At 32.3% G+C, this 11610-nt stretch overlaps 1 pseudogene across 1 annotated transcript; it reads left to right on the plus strand.

Moving 5' to 3' along the window:
* Positions 1 to 4017: 4017 nt before the first annotated feature.
* On the plus strand, positions 4018 to 6803 carry LOC149560722 (G-type lectin S-receptor-like serine/threonine-protein kinase At2g19130 pseudogene; annotated as a pseudogene). Its single transcript, XR_016363718.1, has one exon. The product of XR_016363718.1 is annotated as a G-type lectin S-receptor-like serine/threonine-protein kinase At2g19130 pseudogene (transcript).
* Positions 6804 to 11610: the final 4807 nt, after the last annotated feature.

An 11610-nucleotide genomic window follows, 5' to 3' on the forward strand; every position in this document is an offset into this window, starting at 1 on the left:
GTCTTGTGATGTCATTCTAGGTTAGTCATTATTATGCCTTGATGGTTAGCTCTTGTTTTGAAATGTTATATAATATGCAAATATTTATTAATGTTGGGTTAAAACCCCTCCCAAAATTAATTTGTAAAAGTGTTTTGAGTTCCCTTATAAACCATTTTTTCCTAATAAAAGAAGATACATTCAACAACATCTAGAATTATTAGAGCAAAAAATAGTATTAAAGAATCTTTTCAAAGGTGATTTGAAAAAATATTTAGTGGTTTTATGGGTCAATGCTTTTTTTTAGTTCCTCAAATTTTATTTTCATACAATTCAACTATCATCATCATGTTTGATGCAACTAAAATTTACAATTAGAGAAAATACTAATTTATGTAAAAATCCAAAATTATTAGTTTCAATGGTCTGTCATTAAAAATAATAGGATTTTATCATTGTCTTAGGCTTCATGGAATAAGCCTAACTCTAGGAGGGTGGATGTAGTGCCTACTCATCATTTACTTTTTAGTTCTAATTTCCAAATAATTTTAAACATGTTTTCACTCTATCGTGCCCAAAACTTGGGCAAAAAGACATTGACATTTGTTTTGAAAAAGTTTAAGCATGTTGTACTTAACACTTAAGCACAAAATATTTGCAATAAGAGTTAGCCCTAAATTTGGATTGAGTAGGTTGATGAGGTTAGAATGTTTGAGTGTCTAATGTAATTGTATTAAGAATTAAATTTACGTAAGAGTTGACTATATAAGTAAAACTATTCGATGATAACAATGTGACAAGAGTTTTAGGTCCCGTATGAAAACCCTATTTTATCCTTAAAAGAAAAACCATGACAAGGGTTATGGTTTTTGTTAGGGTTTACTAATATCAATTGATAGGGTGAGACAAGCAAAAACTTTAATGAAATAAAAATTTCATGATTTGATAATATAATATTAAACAAATTACAAAGGTTAAATCTTGTGTCATATTTAAGATCCTAAAAATAATAATTGACCTAATTGGTGCAAAGGGAAATAGTTCCATTACTTAAAGAACCATTTAGGAATCACAGTCCTAATCAATGTGTTTAATGTTATTCTATATCAATAATTATCCTAAGTTATTAATCTTAAGGTCCAATTATGAAAGTAATAGCTCATAATTCACAAGATTTGCTAAACTTAATCAATTAAAAAAGTTACATTTTACAATCCCCTTATCCTAGATAATTTCCAAACATAGTCGATTTCTAGTGTTGTAGATCTAAATTTAACATTAAAAAAAATATTAGATAATTTATATAATAATAAATTAAAATTATATATATATATATATATATATATATATATATATATATATATATATGTAGGAAGTAATAACTTCAATTTTAATAAATATTAGATTTTATTCAAATTAAAATCATATATAAATAAATAAAAAGAAAATTAAATACAACCAAATTTTAATTAAACTAAAATATACTTTTATATTCAATAAATTCAATTCTAAGTCTATTAATATTAAATAAGATACAATTAAACTTAAAAATAATTTCAAGCTTTATATTTTTAAATAAATTAAGAATTAATAAATCTAATTTTATTTATAATAAAATTTAATCAAACTAAATTAAATTTTAACCAAATATAAATCTATTTTTATAACTTTTTTTTTTTTTTTATAACTTTGGAAACCCCTTAAAGGGGTGCAACTTGGATGCATGGCAAGTTGATAAAGGTAGCATATGTGAAGTTTTGTGAAGAAAGCTATAAAGAACAAATCAGATATCGAAGCTATCAAAATGAGAAAAGTTTTTGTATTGATACCTTTTGTATATAGATTGTACTATTGTATATGCATGTTTGTGTAGTGGGCTAAGCTTGCTACATTTGCAATTGTAATACCAACTCCTAATAGGGTAAAGGTTTCTAACAAAGCCTAGACCTCTAACAAGGATAGATACACTATATGGATGTAATTGAATCCAAAGAGGGTCAATATCTTTCACAAGATTTTTTATATTAATGGATCATTTTGTGGGTATCCTCCCCACTAGGGTTTTCCCTTGGCTAGGTTTTCTCTTGCTAACAAATAATGGTGTTATTAGCTGAATTGTATTATTATTATGTTTAATTTTGAGTTTGATCAATAATGCATGCTTAAAGAGTGTTAATAATATCCATAGTTGGGAAAAAGTTTGTGGAACACTAATTCAACCTCCCCCCTCACCCCACCTGCCCCGCTTAGTATTCCCTATTTCTAATAGATACATCCGATGTACTTGATTATACTAGTCATACTTATGCATTTTTTATGAAGTTATGTATTTTTTATTTCATCATGGCTATGGAAATTATAATAAAGATTTAATCAAATTAATGAAACTTTCATACATGTGACTCAACATGAGGAAATCTTTGAGAAATAGAAAAGTACAACTACATTACTTATGTGTTGTTGATGTGTGTGTTATATTTATTCCATATTTTTATCTTGAATTTGCATAAAATTTTAAGAAAAAAAAAGTTGTTCAATAAATTTTTTAGGATAGTGGATTAATCTCTCTTGGGTTCTCTAGTGGGTCGTTACATGGAGTTAACATGGTCAAATATCTCTTTAGAGTTATAGAGTAACTCATAGACCAATTTTCCCTTAGTCATAGATAAGGGGGAGCCATCCAACCAACTGAGTAACTCAATTCTTACTACCCATTCTATAGATTACTTAGGAAGGAATAGTCATTTGCATGCCCCCTTAATATTGCATAAGTATTAGATATTGAATATCTGGAATGTCATATTTAATTAGGTTAGGGTAAACTAATAATGATATTACATTAGGAAATCTTATAAGGTGAGTGTGTTTTCCCTACACTGAAGAGAACCTATTGGACCATAGAGGAGGAGAATCCTCCCAACCCACAATGATAGATTTTTGTAGAGATAATTTTCTTTTATAGGTAGACCATAAAACCTCCAACTTGTCCATAAATTTTTTTGCATTTTTCTCATTGATTTCAATAAGTAAGGTTGTATCATTAATAATGCTGACAAGTGCTTCAAGTAGGGTGCCTCTCACAGTAGGAGATAAAGAGTGACCCCACAAGAGGTAAAATTGAGAATCCAAATTAATAAATAATATGGAAGGTACAAGAGGGAACCCTTACCTTATTGATTTACCGAGTTCAAATTGGGATGATATGCTATTATTAAATTCTGCAAATTCCAATGCACCTTTCTTAAGAGTTCTAATCGTATAAATAAGAGGGGATGAGAACATAAGCTCTAGAGCATCATAATGATGAGGTTCAATTCTATTCTTTTATATATATTCTTCCTCATAGTCTAGTAGGGTCATATAGAGTTGCAAGCTAGACTCATTATCCCTATTTAGATATTTGCAGCAAGTAATTAATTTTTTCCATGATATATATTCTTTTCATTAACCTTATTTGTGTAGTATTGATTACATGGCACAAGATCTTACCCACTCTAACATCAAACATCTTTATAAGAATTTTGTATGATACATTTAGTAATGTTATTGACTCACATTTTTTCCATCTTTTGGAATTAGTTTAATCAACTTTAAATTGAAATGTATCCTTAGAGATTCATAATCAATAGCTTTACAGTACACTTGATACAACTTCTCTTCTATTCATTTAATATATTTTTTTATAATTCCACTTGTAGTCTATCTAGCTCACTGGTCTTGTCATCACCAATATTGAGTATGACATTATTAATTTCTACAACTAGTATGAGACTACTTTGGAGAATCTCACCCTCTTTAGCGACTTTCTTAGGGATAATTCTTTTAATATTGTTTCTTTTAAGTAAAAATTCAACTAAATAAAGTTAACATACGAATACATACTATCAAGTACCTATCACCTATAATCTCGCTGCTAATTGACAATTAGAGGGCCCCTCAGAATTAGGATTTTGAAAAGATGGGCAATATTTCAACTTTATGTGAACCCATTGATAACCACAAGTGCTTGTTTCAATCCTTTTAATCTACAGCATGACGTTGACGCAATTTCCTCATGATGTTTTCAAGCCATTTTCATCGGAGTGGTTTCAACTTCTCTGTCAAACAATGAAGAAGGATTATCATATACAGTGATTATTATAGGTTTATTCTTTTCCTGAATCTGCCGATTAACTCCGGAAATATGAAGGCGAGCGCTATGGAAAGGGGCTGGAACGGGCCACTGGGATATGTACTCTTCACTCTCACTGTAACAAGTATAGCTCACAGCTGTGGCAAGTGCAATGCTGGCAGGGAAGATACTCTTTTCTTGGGCGCCTCTCTAAGGGAAAATCAGAAATTAATTTCAAAGAATGGAACGTTTGAATTGGGATTCTTCAGCCCAGATGGAAACAATAGCTGGTACTTTGGCATCTGGTACGGGAAAATAGCAGAGAAGACAATTGTTTGGGTTGCTAACAGAGAAAAACCTGCAAAGAAGAGCCCCGGAGTTTTAAAGTTGTCAAGACAAGGTAATCTGGGAGTTTTTAATGCAGATCAGATTGTGTTGCTTTGGTCGGCCAACATCTCGAACAAGGCTTCCTGGGCCGTCTTATTAGATTCTGGGAATCTTATAATGGTTAGCAATGAAAACAAGTCTAATAAGATTGTTTGGCAGAGTTTTGATCATCCCGTTGATACCTGGTTGCCTGCGATGAAGCTCGGTGGAAAGAAAGAGTTAGCCTGTTGGAAAAATTCATTAGATCCATCTCCGGGCCTTTTTTCTAAAGGGATGGATCCATCAGGGATCCGGCAATTTGTTCTAATATGGAACAACTCTGTACAATATTGGGAGAGCGGGGTCTGGGATGGTCAGGGTTTCAGTCGAATCCCAGAAATGAAATTGAATAGATTCTTCAGTTACAGTGTGGAAAATACCACCTCTGGTTTCTCGATTAGTTATTCATGGACGCCGGCAGCGAACGTGCTCACACGTTTTGTCCTACAGAAATCTGGAGTATTGCAATTATATGCTTTGTATGATAACGCTAATTGGAGTGTTGTCTGGTCTCAGCCAACTGATGAATGCAGGGTATATGGCATTTGTGGCGCCTTCGGAAGCTGCAACTCCAACAACGTTCAGTTTTGCAGCTGCGTGGAAGGCTTCATACCCAGAGACAATCGCGCCTGGAACTCGCAGGATTGGCCTTCAAGTGGCTGTGTTCGTCAGAGCCCACTAAACTGTTATTCCAATAATGTAAGCTCTGACAGATTCGTGGGCTACAATGTAAGGTTGCCTTTCAATCAGGCTTTTTCATATCCCGCAACCTCGAATGAAGGCTGTGAGAAGGCCTGTCTGCAGAACTGCTCTTGCACTGCGTTTACATTCATTCCGCCTTCAGGGCCCTGCCAAATGTGGTCTGGAGATTTGTTAAACATGCGCACTTCTCCATCAAAATCAAATTCAGATGTCTTTATTCGATTAGCTGCCTCTGCAACAACAATGTTTGGTCATAAAAAATCCTCGCTCGGAAGCAAAATAATGGTAAGTGTCATGTGCGCCGTGCTTGGTAGTCTTACAATTTGTTTATGCCTCTTTTCATTTTCAATGTGGCGTAGACATCGGCTACAATATTTGAAGGAAATGGGTATAGATTCTTCGAATTCCTTTCTTAGAGTGTTTAGTTATAAAGAGTTGAAGATTGCAACTAGGAATTTCGATTCTCAGTTGGGGAGCGGTGCTTTCGGCTCGGTGTTCAAAGGAACCCTAACAGACGGCACGCTGGTGGCTGTAAAGAAACTGGCCGATGATTCAAGGGAAAATCAGAAGCAATTCCGAGCAGAAATCAGTTCTCTCGGAACCATACAACATGTGAATTTGGTAAGGCTCAGGGGATTTTGTGTAAAAGGATCTCAGAGATTCCTTGTTTACGATTACATACCGAATGGGTCACTGAATTCACTACTCTTCAGAAGCAACTCCCAAATCAAAGGAAAAGTACTTGATTGGGAAACCAGATTTCAGATCGCCTTGGGCACAGCAAGAGGGTTATTTTATCTCCATGAAGAATGCAGAGAGTGCATCATTCATAACGATGTTAAGCCTGAAAATATTCTCCTGGACAATGATTTTTCCCCAAAGTTGGCTGATTTTGGGATGGCCAAGCTGGTGGGCAGAGATTTCAGCCGGGTCCTGACAACAATGAGAGGAACGAGGGGTTACTTGGCTCCAGAGTGGCTATCGGGTCTTCCAATCACTCCAAAGGTTGATGTGTACAGTTATGGTAGGACTCTCCTTGAAATCATTTCTGGCCGAAGGAATCTTGACATGAGCGTTTTAGATTCAAAAAAGCGTTATTTTCCGTCCTGGGCGGCGGCTCAATTTTACAAGGGAAATATAAAAAACATTGTGGAGAGCGTTGAACTTGCAGAGGAGGCGGTTATAGAAGAGGCGAGAAGAGCCAGTGTAGTAGGGTTGCTATGCATCGAAGAAGATGAAAATGTGAGGCCAACAATGGGACAAGTATTGCGGACGTTGGAAGGTAAGATGGAGCTTCCAACTCCGCAGATTCCGAGTGATAGCGACTGCGATCTGATTGCCTGAAATAGTGTCTAAGTATGGATGCATTATCAAGTTAGGTAGGAGCGAGGTTACAACTGTCTTTTTTGAGAGAATCATTTGAGCCGATCTTCTTCCAGCCAAACAAATTATGTAGGTTTTGCTCTTTTTATTGTTCTTCAGCTTTCTTGAGCATTTGCATGCGTACAATGTTACAGGAAATTTGGATCGCTCAGATTTTTCTATTGCAGTAAATATAAACCTTTTGTCTTATTGAAAACCAAAATGCCGCACCTCGGAATGATTAAATATCTACACAAAATTCGCACAATTGTCCTAATGCATTCTCTAAAACCTCATATCCAAATTACTGTTGTCTGAATATCAGCTTTAGTTATCTATAGCACTGGTTGTCATGTTTTGACTAAGCATAACCTTAAGATTTAAAGTAATTGTGATGTTTTCTGCGAGGGATCCTATGTCTTTTCTTTAAAAAAGGTCAGAAATAAATTCTAAAAACTGAAAATGCAAAGAACTATTTTATTTTAAAATGGTTGAATGATGGAATACAATAAACGTAGTGAAGTAATGAATAGACTATGGACATTTAGAATAATATTTAAACTAAATTGTCAAATTTTATAACAATCAAAATAGAACAGAAATGATTAAAATGTCATTTCATTTGTATTTTTCCTAGCAGCATCATTGAACTTGTGGTAATTTCATAAGGATATTTTACTTTTTATTAATTTTCTTTATAATATTTTTAATTTAGTTTTTTATATGTTGGATGTTATTAACAATGTTATCAATTGACTACATTAAAATGGTGGTGAATGTCTATAGGAGAATTGAATATTCACATTTTTATCATCATTCACTCCACTTTGTATAATTACATTATAGAAAAGAACACTATAAGTCTTGGTCAAATAATTAATTTTCAGTCTTTTTTTAGTTTTTCTTGCATGCATTACCAATGACTATTACTTATGTTAATTTTTATATTATCTTTATTTTATTATTTTTAACTATTTATAAGAACTAGAAATCAAAGATTAAAAAATAAATATCACATATTTAAACCATTCTTTTTTTGACAAATTTTTTTATGATTACTTTAATTTTAACTTCTTCAACAATATTAAATATTAAAGAAGATAAGAGGATAATATTTCATTATTTACAATATTACGATAATATTATTTATAATTAATGAAATACAAACTCTGCTGAAAATGTGATCAAATGCAGATTGATGGATAACAAACTTGACAGGGTAGGGGTCTAACCGCTTTTTTCCTCAAACCCATTCGGCTCCTTAGAATGGATTCGATGCTCCTACATGGAAATGGGTTAAAAATGATGTTGGAAGGACACTGGTTGGCCATCAATTTTCATCCTCTACTTTGAGATTGATTCACTCTACTTCAAAAAGTGGGTTTAGAGTTGGGACACTAGCTATGTATAAACGAAGGGCATAACAATGACAAGATCAAATACTAGTGTTTCTAGGAATGGGAAACTTTGGGTGATACCCACCCAAATTTTTTCGATGGCTACAAGGGCTAATGTGGTCCCTCTTGGATCAAGTTCTAGGAGTAATAATCTCTTAGCCCCCCAATCAAAGGAAAAAAGAAAACATCCTAATGAAACTAGAGGTAAAATCACTCATAAGATAGCTAATCGAAACCCTCATTTGGAGAACCCTAGGGAGGAGTATCAAACCATCATTATTAGCAATTGGCACTCAAAGGAATCATGGGAAACTTTTAATTCATGAGGCATCTTTACAAAATGGTGTGGCTCGAACCCCAACCTGTTCTACTTCACTAAAAGCATGAATTTGACCTTGAAGCATCAGGTAAGTATCACTAACCTTCTTAACAATACATTTTTTTTTCTAGATCCTATGTCTTTTTTTAAAAAAAGGTTTGAAATAAACTTTAGAAAATGAAAATGCAAAGAACTATTTTATTTTAAAATGATTGAATGTTGGAATACAATAAACATAGTGAAGTAATGAATAGACTATGGACATTTAGAATAATATTTAAAATAAATTGTCAAATTTTACAACAATTAAAATAGATTAGAAATGATAAAAATGTCATTTCATTTGTATTTTTTCTAGCAGCATCATTGAACTTGTGGTAATTTCACAAGGGTATTTAAATTTTTATTAATTTTCTTTATAATATTTTAAATTTAGTTCTTTATATGTTGGATGTTATTAACAACATTATCAATTGACTACACTAAAATAGTGGTGAATGTCTATAGGAGAATTGAATATTCACATTTTTATCTTCATTTAGTCTACTTTGTATAATTACATTATAGAAAAGAACACTATAAGTCTTGGTCGAATAGTTCATTTTCAGTCTCTTTTTAGTTTTTCTTGCATGCATCACCAATGACTATTACTTATGTTAATTTTTATATTATCTTTATTTTATTTTTTTAGCTATTTATAAGAACTAGAAATCAAAGATTAAAAAATAAATATCACATATTTAAACCATTCTTTTTTTTGACAATTTTTTTTATGATTACTTTAATTTTAACTTCTTCAACAATATTAAATATTAAAGAAGATAAGAGGATAATATTTCCTTATTTACAATATTATGATAATATTATTTATAATTAATGAAATACAAGCTCTGCTGAAAATGTGATCAAATGCAGATAGATGGATAACAAAATTGATAGGGTAGGGGTCTAACTGCTTTTTCCCTTAAACCCATTTGGCTTCTTAGAATGGATTCAATGCTCCTACTTGGGAATGGGTTGAAAAGGATGTGGAAAGGACACTGGTTGGCCATCAATTTTCATCCTCTACTTTGAGATTGATCCACTCTACTTCAACAAGTGGGTTTAGGGTTGGGACCCCAGCTATGTCTAAACGAAGAGCATAACAATGACAAGATCAAACACTAGTGTTTCTAGAAATGGGAAACTTTGGGTGAAACCCACCCAAATTTTGTCAATGGCTACAAGGGCTAATGCGGTCCCTCTTGAAATAGGATCTGGGAGTAATAATCTCTCAGCCCCCCAATTGAAGGAAAAAAGAAAAGATCCTAATGAAACTAGAGGTAAAATAACTCACAAGATAGCTAATCAAAACCCTCCTTTGGAGAACCCTAGGGAGGAGTATCAAACCATCATCATTAGCAATCTACACTTGGAGGAATTATGGGAAACTTTTAATTCATGGGGCATCTTTAAAAAATGGTGTGGCTTAAACCCCAACTCATCCTAGTTCCTTGAAAGCATGGATTTGACCTTGAAGCATCAGGTAAGTACCACTAACCTTCTTAATAATACATTTTTTCCTAGATCCTATGTCTTTTATTTAAAAAAGATTTCAAATAAATTCTTAAAAATGAAAATGCAAAGAACTATTTTATTTTAAAATGGATGAATGATGGAATACAATAAACATAGTGAAGTAATGAATAGTCTATGGACATTTAGAATAATATTTAAAATAAATTGTCAAATTTTACAAAAATCAAAATAGAACAGAAATGATAAAAATGTCATTTCATTTGTAGTTTTTCTAGCAACATCATTTAACTTGTGGTAATTTCATAAGGGTATTTAATTTTTTATTAATTTTCTTTATAATATTTTTAATTTAGCTCTTTATATGTTGAATTTTATTAACAATGTTATGAATTGACTACATTAAAATGGTGGTGAATGTCTATCTTCATTCAATCTACTTTGTATAATTACATTATAGAAAAGAACACTATAAGTCTTGGTTAAATAATTCATTTTCAATCTTTTTTTGGTTTTTCTTGCATGCATCACCAATGACTATTACTTATGTTAATTTTTATATTATATATATATATATATATATTTTAAAACTATTTATAAGAACTAGAAATCAAAGATTAAAAAATAAATATCACATATTTAAACCATTCTTTTTTTTGACAATTTTTTTATGATTACTTTAATTTTAACTTCTTCAACAATATTAAATATTAAAGAGGATAAGATGATAATATTTCATTATTTACAATATTATGATAATATTATTTATAATTAATGAAATACAAGGTTTGCTAAAAATGTGATCAAATGCAGATCAATGGATAACAAAATTGATAGGTTAGGGGTCTAACTTCTTTTTCCCTCAAACCCATTCAGCTCCTTAGAATGGATTCGAGGCTCCTACCTGGCAATGGGTAAAAAGAATGTTGAAAGGACATTGGTTGGCCATCAATTTTCATTCTCTACTTTGAGATTGATTCACTTTACTTCAACAAGTGGGTTTAGGGTTGGGACACTAGCTATGTCTAAACGAAGAGCATAACAATGAAAAGATCAAGTACTAGTGTTTCTAGGAATGGGAAACTTTAGGTGATACCCACCCAAAGTTTGTCGATGGCTACAAGGGCTAATGTGGTCCCTCTTGGATCAAGTTCTGGGAGTAATAATCTCTCAGCCCCCCAATCGAAGGAAAAAATAAAAGATCCTAATGAGACTAGAGGTAAAATCACTCACAAGATAGCTAATCAAAACCCTCCTCTGGAGAACCCTAGGGAGGAGTATCAAACCATCATCATTAGCAATCTGCACTTGGAGGAATTATAGGAAACTTGTAATTCATGGAGCCGCATCTTTACAAAATGGTGTGGCTCAAACTCCAACCCATCCTACTTCCTTGAAAGCATGGATTTGACCTTGAAGCATCAGGTAAGCATCACTAACCTTCTTAATAATACATTTTTTTCTAGATTTTGGGTCATTAGAATTAAAAGAAAAATTACTATTTGCAAAACCCTTTTTTCGTTTTGGGTCAATATGTTAAATTCATGGAATGAAATCCTAATTTCAATTCAAAAACTATTAACAATCAAACCATCCCTAGATGGGTATCCTCTAAAAAGTTTCCTATGGAACTCCTTAATATGAAAACCCTGAAACAAATTGGAGATTCACTGGGTGGATTTCAAGGGTATTTGAGTGGTTTTTCCTCCTCATCAAATATCAAAATCTTAATTTCAAGGCAAAGACAATAAAAATGACTTTGAATCTCACCCAAATTATAACTAATCGATCCATATATT

This window comes from Cupressus sempervirens, chromosome 4, assembly GCF_028749045.1.
Source record: "Cupressus sempervirens isolate cs-2001-9-10 chromosome 4, ASM2874904v1, whole genome shotgun sequence".
Lineage (NCBI taxonomy): Eukaryota > Viridiplantae > Streptophyta > Pinopsida > Cupressales > Cupressaceae > Cupressus > Cupressus sempervirens.